Genomic DNA, 17,282 nt, shown 5'->3' with positions numbered 1-17,282 from the left:
CTCGGTTTCCTGCCCTCAAGCGGACCACACTCTGGTTCAAGAGACAGCACGCAGGCATTAAAAGATTAAGACAGCTCAGGGCCCTAATCGTCTTTGCCTTTCATTTGGTAATCATTGTAGGTGGCCACCAGCACTTATCTGGAAGGTATTGTCTGGGAGACAAGGAGTTTGTCGCTTCTGTCCTCGCCTCTCTCCCAGGACCTGGGAGGACCTAACACACTGCAGGTGCTTGAGAAATATTTGTTGACTGAGTTGATCATAGACTTTGTTATCACAAAATGTTCCTAGGTATAGTCAAGAACAGATTTAATTCTCATGACCTAGAACATTCTATTTCTCTTCTGTCCACTTTCCTTCTTTTCTTAGCTCAGTGTTTCAGCGATGTTCTTTGGGCGTGTACCACTTTGAAGACTTTGACCTTATCTCTGGGCCTCTTGTATCATTACCTACTTACTATTTTTCCTTATACTGCTTCATTTGTATTTCAATGTATTACTTTGTTTTGTCCTAGGTAATGTCTGTGAAGTTATGGGCTTGGTGTGCTAATTATGTTTCTTCCCTAATATGCTTTAAATGCATAATTATTAAAATAGCCTCATAGGAGAAATCTGAATATGGTACCACCTCCTTGTCCTCTAAAACTCTGCTCAAGTATTCCCTCTTCTGGAAAAATCTCCCCATACTTCCTGCAGGGCTGATTCAATATTCCCCTTCTGCCTATGTCATGTAGTAGCCACTCCCTCATCTGACTGTAGGAGTGAGTACAGGGACCACGAGGCGTCTGACTTTGCACAGGGCCCCCACATAGCAGGTGCTCAGTAAGCGATTTTGATCGACTGAATGAAACTCCTTGAGTCTACAAAAACATACATTGCCTGGCTACATATGGGTGTCCTGTTCTTCCGTGAGGACAACATGCTATATCATTCAGGGACCTGGTGTTTCTGAGCTTGCCCTCGGGGGCCCATCAACAAGGCAGATATATGAACTTCCATTTCAACTCACACCCCCAGCAAAGAGCTAGTGTGTTCTTTGTCCAGGGAGACATCACATACTCCGCATCAGTGAACCAGCCAGCCCTGCAATAGTTCTAGTCTCTGGCCTTGTTTCCCAGATTTCTCCATGTATCAGACTGTGGCATTGGCAATCCAGGGAGGGGGCTCTTGGTCCGGTGGGGTAGAAGCAAGTCCTTGGATAGAATGGAGGTTCCTTTCAGTCTGCTGAAATAACTTCTAATACACACACTGCACCCTCTCATTCTTCCTGCTCCAAATGCCAGTGCACCTGGTGTCTGCTCGTGTTCTCGTTCTGCACGCCTGCTTCTTGCCTCTCCAGCATGAGCCCATCTTTCCTGTCTTATACATGTTGATACCCCTGTAAGCACCTGGAACAGTGATTGTGGATGCTTATGAATATTTTATTAGTTTGCAGGTGTTTATGTGTCAGGCAAATTTGGGCACAGGTTTCTGGCCCGGCTTCCCATTTTCACGTGCCTTGTCACTTCTTAGCCAAAGCAAAATATTGTTGCCACAACAGAGTATGAAAGGAACTACAAACACACAGCAAAGCCTTCTTTAGTGCTCAGGGTGGGGGCATTTCCTAGACACCAACTTGCCCTTTGGATTCCAGAAGACTCCCTTGGCAAATGATCTCCCATCTGCTCTGTAGTTTTTCATTGCTTTCTGCAGCCTTGGGTCTAGTATCTTCCAAAGGAGCACTTCCCAACATCCCGGTTGACAGTTCCCTCAGGATGCTTTTGGCGGCAAGGAACAGACAGCCCAATGCAAGACAACGTCAACAATAATCGGTCCACCTGGCAGGGAGTCCAGAGACAGGGCACTTTTAAGGTGGAGTGATTCATTAGGACATTTCATCTTCCCTCCTGCCCACATGGAGTATGTTGGCAGACATCCCCTTCATTGTTTCAAGCTGGCTGCAGCAGCCCCAGGCATTGTGCCCTCAAGATGATGCCAAGAAGCAGGAGGACATCTGGACAGGAGATATGCCATGTTGTGTTTTCTCTAAAGAGTGAGGGAAAGGACCCTATAAGCCCAGCTGACTTCCCTTCCTGTCTCACTGGTGAAGGGTGTGTCACGTGACCACACCTACATTAATTATTTGAATATAAGCAAGTAAGTCAATAAGGAGAGGGAAGAGCAGTTTTGGAGACAACCAATGACTCCTGCCACAAAACTTTAGTTTCAGAGTTTCTCCCAGTGTGGTTTGGAAAGCATCTCCATCCAGAATCTGCTTGCTGCTAAAATGTACGTTCTTGAGAACCAACCCCCCTTTCCTGACCTCCTGAACCAGAATCTCTGGGAGCATTTTAACAATAACCCAGTGAGTCTTATGTGCACTGAGTTTCAGACCATGGGTCTGGTGTTTGTGGTTGTCTCTCATTAATATTTACAGATTGTAGTTGGTCCTTTTTCAGGGAGGCTGCGAGAGCAAAAAAAATAAAGAGTTAGCCTTCAAAAATTCTCTTCCCAGTCCTTGCCTTTTGGAAATTCAAACGGAAATATTAACTGATACGATGATGATATCTAGGGTTTGTTTCAAAATAATCCGGGTGGCAGTGGGGAAGTGAGCAATGTGAATGAAACAGAATTGGCCACGATTTGATAATATTGAAACTAGGTAATATACATAGGGTTCATTATACTGTTCTTTCTACTTACATTTATTTTTTTATTTTTATTTTTTTTAAGATTTTTATTTATTTATTTAACAGAGACACAGCGAGAGAGGGAACACAAGCAGGGGGAGTGGGAGAGGGAGAAGCAGGCTTCCCGCGGAGCAGGGAGCCCGATGTGGGGCTCGATCCCAGGACCTTGGGATCATGACCTGAGCTGAAGGCAGACGCTTAACGACTGAGCCACCCAGGCGCCCTCTACTTACATTTAAAAAAAAAAATCTCCTTTCAGACACCTGCTGTGTCTCTATGCAGCCTTTGACATGGGGTGTGTCACTCTCCTTGAGACTCAGGTTGGGATCTAGGGACCCAACAGCACACATTCTTTCCTAGAAAGCAGCATTTGCACATTTTCATTTCCCCCCTTCTCTCCAAATGAACCTTTGCTCAAACAAAATCTTATGTGGAACCCAAAGGTATGACCCATAAAAGTGCAATTGTTGTGGTTACAGATGCTACGGGTGCCTCCTGGGCAGCCTTTATGGTCATTCCAGAGACCCCAGGACTCCAGAAGACGGTTTAACAGTGACTGCCCTATTGCATTGCGGACAACACTCATACAGATTGCATTTCTGCTGAGGCCTTGGGGGCCTTGTCCTCAGACCCAAGAAATTCTTACGGCGTGAAGATTCAGTCATGGATACAACTACTAAGGCACATGCTTCCTGCCTGTGACTCAGTCTTTTCCTCTAGATTCCATGGATCCCCAGCCAGAGGGCACAAACACGCATGTCCCCTCCTCTGTGTCAGCAGTGTGGTGTTACCCTGACCTGCAGCAGGAAGAGGCAGGCCATGCATGTTTACTGTCGCTTCAGGTTTACCATCTGGGCAGCACGTCTGGCTGTGGTTGGGACCAGAGCTGGGTGGGTCGGCGGAGAGTTTCCGGTGTGGATGCCTCTCCGTCAGTATCGGGATTTGACTTTCAATCCCCTGTGATGTTGGGAGCTCTTGACTTCATCTTCTAATGAGTATGTCCTACTCTGGACCATGGCTCTGTGTGCCTGCTGGCTACCCAACCCCACTGCACTGTTTGAGTATGGAGATGCCTTGGAGAAGGGCTGGGGGCAATGAGTGATCTTAGACTCTATGTCTCTATTCCTAGAATCCAAGATACTTTCATAAAATCCTTCAAAGAAGAGTCAATCATAGTAATAACCAGATACCTACTGTATCCATTTCCTATCGCTGTTGTGACAAATTACCACCAAGTAAGTGGCTTAAGACAATACAAACTTATTTTCTCACAGTTCTGCAGGTAAAACATCTGACATGGGTCTTGCTGTACTAAAATCAAGGTGTCAGTAGGGGGTGTGTTCTTTTCTGGAAGCCGGAGGGAAAAATCCATTTCCTTACTTTTTCCGCTGCCACATTTGTTGGCTCACAGTGCCCTTCCTCCACCTTCAGAGCCAGCACAGCATCTTCACATCTTTCTTTGTCTCTGCTTCCTCTCTTCCTGACCTCTTCTCTTCCTCTTTCACTTCGAAGGACCCTGGTGATTACATGGGGTCCACCTGGATAATCTAGGATAATCTTCCTATTTTAAGGTCAGATGACTAGCAACCTTAATTCCATCTATAATCTTAATTCCCCTTTGCCTTGTCAATTAATATATTCACAGACCATGGAGATTAAGATGTGGACATCCTCAGTGGGGGGACATCATCCGGCTGACCACACCAGTGGGTTTCAAAGCATAGTAGTACCTTCCTTTGTCATGAAAGATATGCATCCAGCAAGGAGGGGCTGTTGCAAGTGAAAGGGATGGCACCTCAAATGCATCTTTGTTCTTGGCTTAATTGGAGTGTTTGAGCTTAATAAGGTAGACAATGGGGGTTTTTGTTTTGTTTTGTTTTGACCGCAGATGGGCATGACCTGGAAATTAGGGCACAGGACACAGAAAAGAAAAAAAAAAAAGAAAGAAAACCTGGGCATTCTAATTCTTACTTTACCAACAGTGGATGGTATACATTTAAGCAAATTAGCCTATTTTGGTCTCAGTATCCCATTTGTGAAATGGGTACATTAATACCCATTGTGAACAAGGAATCTACTGAAATTTCTATCAGAAATGTGGCTCTTAGAAGCATGGTGTTTAAAGAAAATGTTTTTAGTGGAAGGTAATAAAAGTAAATTTCTTTATTCTACATGGAATTCTCATTTAGGACCATCAAGCCTTGGGCATCTGTTTCTTTAAGAGGAAGAAAGGAAGCGTTGAGTCATTTGTGAGTCTCTTGCCCTTTGGTCCCTGCATATAAAATAAAGCAAAGCTTTCTTGAAACCAAACTTAAAATAGGAAGCCTGGCATCCACATATAGCCACAGGCTCTTCTTAGTTTTTTTCCTTCTTCTTTCTGCCTAGCTGCAGAAATAGCCCGGGGAAAGGTGATACCTTGCCGTGGTACCAGGGGCAGGTAAGCGCCACTCCTGGGTAAGAGGTCGATGTTAGCAGAAGAGTTGATGTGGGGCCCAAGAAGGGAAAAAATAAAACCAACAACTCCAGATAGAAACAGGCGCCCTGGAAATATGGCAGCGGGGAGCGGTTTGGGTTTATAGTCTCTGCCTACTTCAGAGGGTGCAGCGTCCCAGGAGAAGGCACAAGTTTTGCAAACTGTAGAGCGCAGCGCACTCTAAGGCTCTGTGGTCAAGCAGTGTTAGGTCGACGCAGAGGAAGAAGGAAGAGTGAGAATTTGGCTCCAGGAACTAGTGCGGCACCATTTCGTCCCCACCTTCTTTCGGGGGCCTGCTCCCCGCTCCCAAGCTCCCAGGCGTGTGTGGATCGCCGCGTTGGGACACATGGCCCGCGCTCGGCCTCAGGCGTTTCGCACGGTGCCTTCCCCGCGGTTGCCCCGCGTAGTGGGAAGCGCCGTGGAAAAACTCAGACCTGTAACAAGTGGTCATGCCTCGGGGACTCCTGGAAGCAGCCCGCCGTGCGTTCGGGAGCAGCGGCCGGGCGGCGCTGCGGCGTCGGTCGGGCTGCGCCCGTCCCCGGCTGGCTGCGCGGCCGCCGGGGCCCCGGGGCTCCCGGGCGCGCCGCCGCCGGCCCCGCGCATTCCTGGCCCGGGAGGAGAGCGCGGCGGGCGCCCTGCGCGAGCAGCTGGCTGCGCGCGGGCCCTGGGAGCGCCGAGAGCTGGGGGAGGAGCCTGGCCCGGCCGCCGCCGCGCTCCCAGTCATTGGCCTTTTGTGCTGCAACTTTGCCCGACCCTCGGGGCCGCGCCGCCCCCGCGCCCGCCCCGCGCCGTTGCCCCGGGAAAGTTTGCGTCGCCGGGCCGGGCCGGGGGGTGGACTCCGCGCGCCGCCGCTCGGCTCGGGAAACTCAGCCGCTCGGGGCTCTTTGGCAGTCGCGTCCCCGAAGAAAGGCGACTCCGCGCGAGCCATCCGCGAACGCCCCGGGCCGGTAAGTGCGCCGCGGCCACCGGCGGGCGGGCGCCCGGGGTCAGGGAGGAGACGGGCGTCCCCAGGACCTTGGCCGCCAGACAAAGGCGTGCTGGAAGTGGTAGCCGAAGCTCACTTTATCTTTCCCCAAGAGGCACTGGCTATGGGCAGGAGAGAGGCGAGGCACGCATTTGTGTCCCCTGCTGGCAGAGGAGTGTGTCTGCGGGGCAGCTGGCGGGCCCGGGGCGTGTGCCGGGGAGGCTCGCTCGGTCCGTGAGACCGCTCGGGGTGCGCGCCCGCGGCTGGGGTCCCTGCCCAGGGTCGAGGTCTCCGCCCGCGGTTGGAGTCTGCGCGTGTGCCCGGGTCTTCGCCCTAGCTGGGGTCCGTGCCCGGAGCCGCGGTCCCCGCCCATAGATGGAGTCCCCGCATGCAGTTGGGGTTCGGGACCGGGGTCCCCGCCCGTGGCCCGGCTCTGCGCCACCCCCGCGGGGGCTCCTTCCGAGTTCGAGCGGTGCCACCCGGCCGCGTGGGGTCACCCCCGGCGGTCCACGGCGGCGCGTGGATGAGCCATAAAACTGCACTGCATTTCCTCCGAGTTGGGGACTTTTAAATTCTCGAATAGTTACGTCAGCGGGGCCGAGCGCACTTCGAGGCTCCGGCGAGCACGTGACCCGCCGAGCTTCCCCTGAGCGTCCTTGACTCCCCGGCCCCGCGGCGTGACTCTTCCTTGGCCTCTGCACATCCTGGAAAAGCGACTTCAAAAGTCCTGATTGCCTGCACGGGCTGCGGCTCAGGCCGTGTTTGTTGTACTCCTCAGCGCTTGTCTTTGCTTACAATGGCATCGTCATCATCATCATCATCATCATCATCATCATCCCCATCATGCTGGTAGACTAGTTATCTCCTGGCTCTGTCAGATGCTAAGGACAGGACCTTGTGCGGGGGGGGGGGGGGGGGGGGGCGTTAAATACAACGGAGATAGACATTGTGAGAAAATGTGTCGGTGGGCTGGGGAGGTGCGAATGGAAGCTTCGGGAAGGGCAGCCAGGGGGCCGGGTTAGCATGCCCCAGTGTGTGCAGGGGTGCAGGCCGCTGTCCCAACCCCCTGCCCGCGCAGTACTGGACAATCAAGGGTCCTGCTGCTGGTTTCTATCTGTTTCATGCCAGAAGAGGGCGGACCTTTGTTAGAAGGCAGAGAACTCTCTGTTCTTATTTCTCTGGGATTCGCTGTGAAGCCACATTTCAAAAGCTGTTTTCATTGTAGTATTTGGAAGTGACCTTGGAAACGTCTGGGGCCATGTCCTGAGGCTGGTTTCATCTGTGGCTTCATCCAGTCTGAATCACTTACATGTTTCAAAGTTGAGTCTTCACCATTGTTCTCAGGGGCCCCGTTTGAAGTCGTGGAGCTGGAGGAAGGGTTTGCTGGGGCTTGGGGAGTGGGCTACTGCCCAGCCGCCGACCGTGGGCTTTCTCATCCGGAGCTCAGGCTGGGAGCTCTTGGAGAGAATAGGGCCGGTTGTGCCGGGCAGGTGAGTCCCTTGGGGCTCCTTCTCACAGGCTCTGCCCTGGGCTCAGGCATTCTCCTCAGAGGAGGGCCGGAGCAGGAAATAGGTCAGGAACTGCCCGCATCCAGATGCCACGGCTGACTCTGAGCTACCCCGAGCCTCTTTTTCAGCTCCTGCACTATCGCTAGTCCCTCATGTAAAGGTAGGCCAGGCACCATGGAGCGCGACCCCCACACGGGCATCACTGCTTATGGAGATCCAGGGAACAAATGCGCCCCCCTGGGAAACCTGCAAGGAACTGGCCTCTGGTCCCCCTGTTCATCTCCATCCTTTTTGTCTCTGAGTTTGAGCACTTAAAAACTCTTAAAACTTAAAACAATTAAAAACTTAAATATCTTAGCTGGAAGGAAACTTAAAGAACAAAGTTGCATGTTATAGATGCCCAAAGGGAGACTCAGAGAAGTCCAGCGTCACATGTGAAGGTGGGACTCTAACCCAGGATCCCAGGCACCTGGCGCGGTGTTCTCTCAGCTAAATCCTGAGGCCTCTGTGGTCTCATCCCGCTTTGTATTGTGGTTATTTGTTTGTCATTTCTATGGAGACAGGCACTGCTTGAGGGAGGACCTGCCTAGTTTGCAGTACACGGTGTAAGAGTAACATGGGCCTGGAGGGGTCAGTGGTTGATGTGAGTCCCTGCTTTCAAGGAGCGGTGTGTGTGTGTGTGTGTGTGTGTGTGTGTGTGTGTGTGTGTGTGTCTCCTGGGACTCAGGTCCACAGCTGAAAGCAAACGGTTCTTGGGTTTATAGGCCCCGGTACATTTTGCACAATGAGGAGAAGGTCCAGGAGGCTGGTGATAGAGTCTCTGACTCTTCCTGGCCAGAGGAGCAAGTCAAAAAAGAAGACCACAGAGCTGGGTGCCCGGGTCTCTCCTACTGTGACCTGTGACCAAGGCGTATGACATCTAGCTCGGTGGCTGGGTTTTGTCTCTCCCCCACCGAGGTCACGGTCCCTTGTTTATAACCTCAGGAATCATTTCTACAGCAACTCACTGAGATGACAAAACAGCCCATGGATTATGGAACCATTCAGGAGAAAGGAAAGGCATGAAGAAGATGACCTGGCAAAACAAAAGTTTGTAGGGAAGTGGCTCTAAAAATAGAGAGGGCAAACGAAATGTGCCGGGGCCTCTAGACAATGATCTGCAGTGGAGGTTTCATTACAGATATCTTGGGGATCAGTTCTGTCCCCCTTCCCTTCCTCTCTGGTCCCGTCTGGTCTATGCCTTCAGTCTGGCGCTTGGCAAGGGTATTTAGTGTGGCCAATTCAGAGAAAGCAAAGTTCCCAAGATGGGTTTTCCCTGGGATGGGAGGGGCAGTACAGACGAAGCTCCCAGTTTCAGACTGAGCTCCTACATTTGAGTCCCTGCCCCAGCTCTACCAGCTGTGTGCCCTTGGGCAGGTCACTAACCGTCTCTGAGTCCCGACTTCCATCTCCTAATGGTGTGGACACATATCCACGTATCCCTGCCCACTTGGCTCACAGGATTGTGGGGGCAAATGCCATTATGTGCCTGCAAATACTGGCAAGCTGTGAAGTCCTGTGCACACAGAAGGTTCTGGTTCTATTTTCACCTGGTTATGATCAAAGGGATTTGATTAGGGGAAGTGGAGTTCCTAAGACCTCTGAGAGCTTATTTTTATTGGTATTATTTTTAAGTGGAAATGAGGAGGTGTGCTAGTGAACAGGGTTCTCTCTTATTCAGAAGCCGGCTCTCCAGCCCCCTGTTTTGCCCATCCTCCCATTTAATTGCTCATTTATAGTTTCCCCAGGAAACAAGTAAAAATAAAAGAATAAGAAACTCCCTTCAGTTCTGCTCACAGAGAGCAAATCTGGGGGAAACACTGGAAAGAAGTAGTAGTTGCTGTACCAGCTCATGTGCAGATTTGGCCGTTTCTGGTCCTGCTCAGCCCCCTCTTCTGGTGGGCTTGCATCCATGTGGGGCCTTGGAGGCCCGGGAGCCCCCTGCTGTGTCATTCAGAGCATGTGGTTACGCTCCTGAGGGTACGGGGCTGGCTCACATCATGCCAGTTCTCCCAACGGGGCCCCTTCCAAACTGAGAAGAGGTAGTAAGAGGTTGGCTCATGCCCGGGGCAGGAGCATCTTTTCCCTCCTTCTTTTGTCCCTCTGATCCTCGGCTTTCCATGGCTGTCTGCCGTCCCCCTGCCTCCTTCCCACTAAACAGGCAAAGGCCCGATGTCACCTCGCATGCCTTCACTGCAGCTCGCTCACCTGTGAGTTACCTGGCCCAGGAAGTTGCATCTGACAGCTCCCTGCGTCGAGCTCTAGGTTGTCTGGTGGTCAGCCATGTGCCAGGGTCTCTCTGCTCCAGGGTCGACAAGACCCTGCCTCATCTCTCCCGCTGTTCCTGGGTAGGACTACCGTGCTGGGCAGAGCCCATCTCCTGGCTTCTAGGGTCAGCGATTGTCTGCTTTGGCCCCCCGTCTCTGGAACTATGGGGTGTCCGCCTTTATTCCTCGTACAAGGTCTAGACCTCATTGCATTCTATGTGTAGGGAGAGCCGTCGGGGTTAATTGTGCGACTTGTGTAATTTTGGAAGCAGAGAAAAATCTGTGACCATCAGAGGAAACCGAGGACTCAGCGAGGTTTTAAAAAACCAAAACACTCCAGGCTGGGCTCGAAAAAATTAGAGAGGGAGCCGTCTCTGGCCTGAACTAAGGGGAGCAGGCAGCTCTGGGGTGGCAGCTGCCGACGTCTTTGTGTTGTTGCTCCTTTCCGAGCGTCCATACAGTCACCACATGTTTATCGAACACCGACTGTCTGATGAGGACCTATTACAAGATTGACGCCGTGCTGTACGGATGCTTTGTGCTCTGCTTTCTTTTAACAATCCTTCCAAATTACACAATTTGTCCCCATGTCACAGGGTCAGAAACAGGCTCAGAGAGGTTCATGGACTTGCCCAGGGCTCCAGATGGCTAGGAAATGGCAGAGCTGGATTCAGGCTCAGCTCGGTCCTGTCCAGAGTCTGGGCTGTCTTTACCACATTCGCTGCCCGCCCACCCCACGGATGACTCCGTTTGATCTCTGTGCCAGTGTTCTGGTGGAGTTGAGGCACAGTGGGTTCCCTGCGCTGGCTTTCGGGAGGAGTAGGTCCCCTTGGCCGGGATCTTGACCCCAGAAGTGCTGGCCCATTTGGCAGGTGTCTTCTCTTGGCTTCGTCCCTTTGATCAGGGGGACAGCTGCATCATCACTCACCTGATTCTGTGGCTTTTCCCAGTACCTGGGTTTGGTAATTTCTTTACCTTTTGCAAAGAACAGTGGGTACTACCTCCCTGCCTTGTCCCTCCTGGAATGACTTCCTCCCCTTTGAGCTTGTCATCAAGTGCTGTCCTTGGGCTCACTAACCGCACCCAGTGTGGGGTGTGGGATTGATAGCCATTTTTAAGGCGTGATTAAGTTGTATATGAGAAAAAGGTTCTCCCTCTGCACCTCTTCTCTACCACCAGGTCTCCTGGGAGCTGGAGTCTTGAGTCAGCAGGTTACCCCCTGCCTCCCATCCTTAAGTCCTAACCAGGAATCTGGCCCCTGGCCAAGAGGGCACTACCCAGGGCTTCCTCCAAGCCATCCGTTTCAGCCAGCCCAGGGGCTGCACCTCCAGAGCCTCAGGGTTTCCAGATCAGAAAGATCACTGAGCTAGAAGGGAACATAGAGGACGAACAGTCCAAACCTCCTTTTATGGAGGAGGCACCTGCAGCCCAGGGAGGAAAAGGTCTTGCCCAGCGGCCCCATGCTGGCTGTTCACCTCCTTTTTGTGGGAAGGCAGACCCCCCCCGGGCTGCTTCGCCTGTCACTATTCATTGCACATCCTTGAGGGAGATGCTGCTTGAGCCCATGCATCCTGTCTGCCCGTGAGGGCTGGAGTCCGAGCAGGGGATGGTGCTCAGCGCAGTGTGGCCCTGGGTAGGGTGACTTCCCTGCCCAGAGGCTCGATTTGCTCTTCGTGCAATGGGCTTCACGTTGCTCAAAGTGGCAAAGGGCCCGTCCAGTGCCTGGCACGTAGTGGGTGCTCATAAACATCGGTTCCCTTTGTTGCCACCTGTATTCATTCCGATCCCACGACAGCGCCCTGGGTGGGGGGGGGGCGAAGGAGCAGCACGTACACCTCGGGGTACACACCTGGGCAGGGGAGGCAGGCGTGTGGACTGTGAAAAAGCACCTGCAGGGTGTTATGTTGGGAAGACGGTGTACCCCACTGTGTTTGTATTACTGATGCTGGGTCCTTCGCAGGAGGAAAGTCACAGGACTGGCCTCAACTCTCACCACTCCCTGGCCAGGCAGGGACTACCATTGCCTTCTTTGACAGATGGGGAAACTGAGGCTTGAAGGAGCCTTTCCACAAGGTCACACAGCTCTTTATTGCTGGAGTGGGGGCCCAGCCTCCAGCCCCCTGCCCCATCCTGCCTCTCAGCGAAGAGGGGGAGGGGCCTTATTTCTTCACTGGCAAAGGCCCAGTACCGAGGCCCAGGGCTTACCAGGAGTGTGCAGAAAATGTTTGGCCCTGAAATATGAAAAGCACAGCTCAAAACTGAAATGGACAGATGTTCCGTGTTAAGTGTCTATAAAATGTCACATAGTGTCACCCTCATTGTTGGAACTGTTACCTCTTTGATGCCATTGGTTTTCCTCCCTGTGGCTCTGTCCCTTGTGGCTCATTCATCCCCATCAGCTTTTTCCTTGCTGACTCTGGGCTGGGAAAATGGCAGGGAACAAGGTGGAGGGTCCTTTCCTGTTGCTGGAGCCACGATCCCCCTGCTGGCCTGTCCCCCCAGGGGCCTCTGCCACCTCCGCCTCCTTGTGCAGCTGAACTCAGATGGAACTATGGCGTGCCCACTGGGAGAATGGCCGGGGCCACCGCGTGGGTTCCTATGATGAGGACAGGTCAGTGGCAGAAGGCCCGGGTGCTCGCCATGCTGTCTCTTTGCCAAGGGACTTAATTCCGTGAGCCTCAGTCTCCTATTCTATAAAATAAGTTGTCTGCCAACTACATAGGGGTGATGGAGAATCCTAAAACAACACCATTTGGCGGAGATCTAACATACTATACAAATACAAGTAGCTGTGTATTTTCTTAAGTTATTAAAAAAAAAATTTGTAGTATTTTTTTTTTTTTTAACTGAAGGCAAATCTTTAAATTGCTGGCCTTTCTTATATGGGAGTGGAAAATCTCTGTTCTCTCTGACATGGGCTCTAGGATCTCTCAGACACGTTGCTTTTCCTGGAGTCGCGTGGGAGATTCTTCCTGTTCTTAGCTCGAGCCAGGCCCCCCACGCTGTGGGGTTGCCTAGATCCTGTGCTTTGGGGCCTGGGTTCAAATTCTGACCACTTTATACCCCTTCAAAGGGCTGGATGAGCAAGGGTGTGCACAACTCTTCACCCCATGCTCCGCACTTAACAATGTTCGCTGCTCTTATGATTATTTATTGTTATATCGTCAAAACTTTTATTGTACTTATTTGCATTTGTTACAGCATTTAGTACATGCTAAAATATTATCATCAGTAAAAACAGTGTGCTTGAGACCTTCATCAGGCCCCTTATCTGTCAGGGGCTCACACTCCCCTGCTCCCAGGAACGGTGGAACTCTCTGGTTTTAGGAATCCTCTTATCTATTGAGCCCAACTCTTGTACCTGGCCTTCAGGATTGCCAGGTCATACTCGTCCCACTTCATCGTTTGCCGGATCACAAAAGGAACACATTGTTCTCCATAGGGACTGAAAAAGCAAAGCATTGCTTGTCCTGAGCAGGTGGATGCCTGGTAAGCCCAGCTTCTTGAGGAGCGGCCGAAGCAGAGGTCAGGTGTATCCGCCCCTCATGCCAGAGGACGAAGCTCTTGTCTCCGAACGCCAAGGGGGAGATCCGAAGAGGATGCGCAGATGTGCCCCATATGTTACGTGCCTTTACTGTGGCTCCTACCCTTGGCCAGTTGGGTCATGCCAAGCTCGCAATGGACCAACAGTTCATAAAGATGTGCGATTCCAGAAGATTCCAGTTTGCTGATTTATGACAGGCTTTGCTTCTCTTTTTGAAACCGGACTGAGCAGATGTGAGCAGCACAGGGCTCTATCTCAGCTGTGTCGTTGAGAGCTGCCCCAGTGTTTTCCAGAGTGTGCTGCATAGCTCCCAAGGGGCCTTGCCCAGAGCCTGGGTGCTGCCTGGTCATTTTAAGACCTATATATTAGAAAAAAGGATAAGTAGCACATCAAAACCACAGCCTCACTGATGTTATTACTTAGATGGTGAATATTCTTTTAAATTGAACAACTGACTTCATCGAAAGATAAATATTAAGGTATTATGTACGAGGGAGGCATGCGGTTAGTTAATAACGTGGTTTTCCAACCAATTAGATACTCAAAACCTGAATCAGCTTTGCTATCTCCCCATCTCCTCCCCCGACCCCCAACACCTGGTGTCGGGTGGACATCATGAAGCCTCCCGCACAGCAGATCCCAGCTCTTCTGCAGCTGCCAAGATCCCATCCAGCGTTACCTGGCACCTGAACCACTCCTTGGCTTGGCTTGCATTTCTTCTCCCAGTTATTCTCTGCTCTGGAACATGGCGCTACCTCCCAAATACTCTGCTGCTCCCCTGCTCATAAATCTCGGATGCTCCCCCTTGCCGCCCAAACAACAGATTCTTGGCCTGACTTTTGAGATCTTCTCCAAGCTCGCCTGGGCCCCAGCTGCCCAGGTGTGGGTCTGCAGCTCCCCTTCCTGATGGCCCCGTCACATGCCCTGCTGTGTCCTCTAGAACCCAAACTGAGTTCTGGGGCACTGGGGTGTGGCTGTTTGCCCGCATGCCTTTGTCCAGGAGGTTGTTGTTTCTGAAATGATTTCCAACTTACAGAAAAGCCACAAGAAGAGTAGAGTATTCCCATATTCCCTTTGTCCAGGTGCCTCATGTTGACACTTCATCACGATGTGCTTGGTCCTTCCCCTGTATTATCCTCTCTCTTTTTCTGGATCATTTGAGAGCCAGTTGCAAACACGAAGCTGTCACCCTCCAAAATGCAAACCAAAATAAACACTTCAGTGTTCCTTTCCCCAAAACAAGGACACTCCAGAATGAGACCAACATAGCCATGCAGTCGGGAAATGGATGCACCAGGCCACCATACCCCTAGTCTTCAGAACCCATCCAGACTTACCAGCTTGTCCCCTTTTCCATCTGATCTAGGATCCAGCCCTAAAGCATGTGTCATATTCGACTGTGTGCTTGTGGACTCTCTTCAATCTGGGAGAATTCCCCAGTCTCTCCTTGTCTTTCGTGACCTTTAAGAGTACAGCTCTCTCATTCTGGAAAAATCCCTCAACCTGTGCCTATCCAAAGTTTTCTCATGACCTGGCTGGCTGGCCATTTTGCTCAGGCATCCCACAGAAGTGATGCTGTGCTCTTCCCAGCGGGTCATGTCCCCGAGCACAGTGTGATGACCGTCCCACCACCAGGGATGGCAGTCCTGGTCAGCACCTGGCCAGGTTGGTGCCCACCTGGTTTCTCCACCATTAAGTGGATCCAAGACCACACAGTGTCCTTTACTTCTTTAAACCGCCCACCTGCTTTAGCATCCTTCGATGGCTGCCTGAAATGACCACTACTCTGATGGCCCTTGAATGGTGATTTGGCTTTCATCATTCCTCCTGAGTTTCCCAATTGGCCTTGTACTGGAAAGAGGATCTTTTCCTTCTCCTCCTCTTGTGCATTTGTGTGTCTTTGTATCTGTGTGAACTCATGGATTCTTACTTTACTTGATGGGTTATAACTTATTAGTGTCTGTATTTTTTTTATGCCCTAGTGGTCCCAGATTTGGCCAGCAGCAGCCCCTTTGAGGTAATTCTTAATGTCCTTTTGACTGACCTCTCTCCGCAGAGGGAGCTGGGAAGTAGAGGTATGTGTGTGCCCACACTCACCCCTGCACCTAGTTCTGTGTTTTTCTCATTCCTCTGATTGCAACACAGCTCTGAGAGTGCTGGAGCCTAATCACCGTTTGTATTTGCAAATCCTCTGACTGTGAGGACCTGGCTCCCGTTACCCTTGATAGGGTTATTTTTCTGTTACCCTCCCTGTAGGTAACACAGGGACAGCCTCTGTCCCCTCTCCTGTCACCTTCCTTGCCTTGTCCACGGCAGGGTAAGAGAAGCCTAATGGCTTTCCGTCTGAACCATCAGAGAGAGAGGAGGGAGAAGCTTTGTTTAATCTGGAAAGCTCACTCCTCTGTCTGTTAAGCACTTTGCGTGCTCCGCCCCTCAGGGGGCCTTTCCAGATGGCCCTGCCTGAGAGAACCCTGTTTTTCTAAGGCAGTTTGTTCTATTAGCACCCTTCACGTTTCTTCTTACTTTAGACTTTGAACTTGCCGTGCTCTTGATTAGCCTGTCAACTCTGGAGTGTGCGATCCCTTTTCTTTTTTTAAACCGCTTTATTGAGGTATGATTGACACATAAAAAGCTGAACTTACTGTCTGCAACTCGATGAGTTCGGGGCTGAGTACACACCTGTGACGCCCTCATCATCATCAAGGCGTAAACGTGTCCATCACCTCCCAGACTTTCCTCCCTCTCTCAGTATTGGTATTAATTGTGATTATTACTCAGCGATTCCCAGGAGATTCAGCCTGGGGCTCTTCCTGGGGCACAGATTCTGTGTGTAGAGCTGACGTGCTGGCGTTTTAGACCTGAACGTGATTGCCTTCCTTTCTGAAGCCAGATCCTCTCTGCCTCCATTCTGAGGGTGACTCATGTCCCTTTGGAGAAGCACTTGTTGATGCAAGCGTCCCTCCCTGACATTCCAGCAGAAAATCAACCCTTTGCTGGCCTGACTAAATTTATAGTGGGCTGGTCCTGGCAGCTGGTGGAAGCAGCTGGTGGTTAAAATCTCGAACAGATTTTTTTTTTCCTCTGAAAAATATTTCAGTCACTCTAGTCTGAGCACCACTCCTGGTAGAATTTAGAAACCATTTATAGCCTCTTGCAGTTGGTCCAAGAAGAGCTGCTTTATAAGAATCCCTCCACTCACCCAGAAGTCAGCTCTGCCCACTTCGTAGCCATCTGGAACATAGCTGGGTCACTAGGAAGTAAGACAGAAAGGCCTTCGAGCTGCTGGTACAGTGTGAATTTGACTATTTTTTAGGAATTTCATATGGTTCAAGCTAATATGTGTATATATACACATACACTTATATTTTAAAATTATTATAATGATGTTGTATGGTTTATAAACCTTTATCAGTGCCTATTAACTCTTGATTTACACACTATTCTAACACCCGCAGCCGCATGTCTTAGTCTGTGCATGAGAAGCAGAGAACTGAAGGCAGAAAGTAGGGAAGAATCAGGCGAGTTAGCAGAGGTGCTGGATGGCAGCCTGCGAGTGGGGGGCAGGACCTAGTTGGGAGAATCCTTGGGGGCCGTGCCAGTAACCTTCGCTTTCACAGATGGAGAAGTCACCTGGCTGAGATCCCAAGGTGGGGCCGGCCTAGAACCCAGCCCCGTGGGCTTCCCGTACAGTTGTGCTCTTAGGGCCATGGCGTACTTCCTCACTTACGTCATAGTCACTGAAGATGCTGGCTGGGTGTCATTAAGAAAACATTTCATTATGTTCAAGATTCTCTGTTCAGAAAATTCAGAGAAGTGTCCAGT

General features: G+C 51.1%; 1 protein-coding gene across 12 annotated transcripts in view; it reads left to right on the top strand.

Moving 5' to 3' along the window:
• Positions 1–17,282, top strand: part of TACC2 (transforming acidic coiled-coil containing protein 2) — a 184,966-nt gene that overhangs the window by 65,078 nt on the left and 102,606 nt on the right. The window contains exon 1 of one of the 12 annotated variants that reach the window (XM_078077035.1): positions 5,890–6,085. The exons of the other annotated variants lie outside the window; for them this stretch is intronic. The gene's annotated coding sequence lies outside the window, so the exon portion shown is untranslated. Of the gene's footprint in view, positions 1–5,889; positions 6,086–17,282 lie in introns of those variants that run through there. 12 annotated transcript variants of the gene reach the window in all.

Source organism: Halichoerus grypus, chromosome 7 (genome assembly GCF_964656455.1).
Source record: "Halichoerus grypus chromosome 7, mHalGry1.hap1.1, whole genome shotgun sequence".
In the NCBI taxonomy this organism is placed as follows: Eukaryota; Metazoa; Chordata; class Mammalia; order Carnivora; family Phocidae; genus Halichoerus; species Halichoerus grypus.
This window is presented reverse-complemented; position numbering and strand designations above follow the sequence as displayed.